The 2,403-nt window shown below is 40.0% G+C and overlaps 1 non-coding gene across 1 annotated transcript; it reads left to right on the plus strand.

Moving 5' to 3' along the window:
• Nucleotides 1-1,210: 1,210 nt before the first annotated feature.
• Nucleotides 1,211-1,374, plus strand: LOC142423731 (U1 spliceosomal RNA). The gene has a single exon (XR_012779330.1). It is a non-coding gene; the product is annotated as a U1 spliceosomal RNA (small nuclear RNA).
• The last annotated feature ends 1,029 nt before the right edge of the window (nucleotides 1,375-2,403 follow it).

Genomic DNA, 2,403 nt, shown 5'->3' on the forward strand with positions numbered 1-2,403 from the left:
ATTTGGGGGCCATAGTACTCCATTTGGTATTATTTGTAGTGGTGGTCTTGTTTTTCTCAAATTATTTTAATTTCTTTGTCTGGATATGCTTTTATTTCTCCCTCTTACATGAGTAATAATTTTGCTGTGTACAAGATCAACAGTTTGTTTTTCTTCGAGACTTTCTGTAAGTCACTCCACTGTCTGTCTTCTTGCCTGCATAATTTCTACTGGAAAACTGGAGCTTATTCTATCTGGCACCACTTTGTATGTGCCTCTTCTCTTTTCTGTGGCTGTTCTTAGAATTTTTTTCTTGTCTTTGATATTAGAGAGTTTGACTGCTATATGTCAGGGCATTTTCCTCTTGGGAGTCCCTCCTGATTGGAGTTCTCTCAGCTTCCTGAGTACTTATTTTTTCATGTTTTATGCAGTAAAGAAAGTTTTCTTCCAGGAATTCTTGGACTATTCTCTCTGTGGATTTTTATTTCTTCCTCTCTTGGAATCCCTATGCACCATAGGTTGTTCTTCTTGCACCATAGGTTGTTCTTCTTGATTGTTTCCCACATAGTTCTGAGGTTTTCTTTGAAACTTTTCTTTTTGTTGCTTGCTCTTCTCTTAGATTGGAGTCCAAAGATTTATCCTTAAGCTCGCTAATCCAGGTTTCCTTTTCTTTGACTCTATCTCTCTATTCTTTTTAATATTGTGTAACTCAGTTATCATAGGGCTCAACTACTGTGTTTCTGTTTCTAATTTTTCTTTCATGATTTGGAGCGAAGTTTCTAGCCTTTCTATTCTTTTGATTTCTCTCAGAATCTTTCTTCATCTGTTGCACATATGCAGTTATCATTTTTCTGATTTCTTTTTCTGCTAATGCCATAGCCTGTTCCATTTTAGCCATTTCTTTTAGGTCTAGGTGTTGTTCGGCAATTTGTAACTGTTTCTCGTGTTTTGTTTCTTTTGTGTAGAGTGATAGTTTCTGTTGTTTCCTTCATATCTTGGTGTAGCTGCAAGGGATGGCAGGAGTGGGCCTATATAGGGTAGTTACCTCTGCTAGGTGGTGTCATGGGGAAGTAGTAGACATTTCAGATCAAGTATTGGGAAGAGCTCCAAAAAAAGAAGAGAATGTATTAAAGGATGGAAGAAAAGGAAAAAGAATCAGGTACTGCTAATTGGTGGGTTATAAGAATAGAAAAAAGAGGGAAATATTTGCTTATTTTCTAAGAATGAAGGAATGCTTACCTGGCAGGCGAGATACCATGATCACGAAGGTGGTTTTCCCAGGGCGAGGCTTATCCATTGCACTCTGGATGTGCTGACCCCTGTGATTTCTCCAAATTTGGGAAACTCGACAGCATAATTTGTGGTAGTGGTGGACTGCTTTCATGCTCTCCCCTGGAAAAAAAATTTTTTAAGAATGAAGGAAAATGTAATAATGATTGATAAAGAGTTGCAATAATAGTATGAGCTTTTATTTTAAGAACAAGAGGAGGAAAAAGGATTAAAGAGAAGGAAAGAGAATGAGAAATTATTATTTTTAATTAAAAATAAGAAAAAGAAGAGCTGTAAATGCTTGTTTGGGCTCTACATGTTTCTTAGGAGATTTGTTGCTGATGTGGGCTGAAGAAAAGTATGTTTTCTGAAGAAGGGTAGAGGGTTTGGTTGGATTCAAGACTTATGCTGGGAGCAAAAAGGGATGGGGTGGGGCTCACACCTTCCAAGGGGTAGGGGTCTCTGAGAATGAACAGGGAGTGGGGAGTAGCACTGTGCAGCTTTTATTGGATGCCCTAGAAAGAGGAGGTAGAGGATGGTGGGGCAGGGTATATCCCTGAACTGGCTGAGGGGATCTAAATAATATGTTTATGGGAAACTGAGAACCGGGAAGAAAGTATCTATGTTCATATTTAAGGAGTCTGGGAGGCAGATTCTGGTGGAGGAAAGCCTTCACACTCATGAGTTGGAGATGCATCCAAGTCACATTCTCCTAAGTAAATGTTCTTCCCCACAACATCCCCCCGTAATGCCATTTTTAAGGAGCTGCTGGCAAGCATATGGCTGCTACTATACTCTTGAAGTTCAACTGCTTGAAGTCTATCTGCCTGAAGATTATATGCCATCGAAAGCAATCAGACTATCTAACCCTAAGTATGGCCCACTCCCTCTAGCTATGGGTCATAGATTCCCGCCCCCCCTTAGAAAAGAGTCCAGGGACATTTAAGGTCAAGCCATCTCAGGGACAGCCAAGGTTAGACTGCCATCTTAACTCTAGAACCCACCCATCTTGTTACATGTATATACCTTCTTGTCACTTGTATGCCCCTGGCATGTCCCTTCCCTGTTGCATGCATGTCCTAGTTCATCCTTCCTGTTACATATATGCCTCGAATACACCCTTTTCAGTTACGTATGTGTATGACATGGCTTGCT

Source organism: Tenrec ecaudatus, chromosome 12, assembly GCF_050624435.1.
Source record: "Tenrec ecaudatus isolate mTenEca1 chromosome 12, mTenEca1.hap1, whole genome shotgun sequence".
Taxonomy (NCBI): Eukaryota; Metazoa; Chordata; class Mammalia; order Afrosoricida; family Tenrecidae; genus Tenrec; species Tenrec ecaudatus.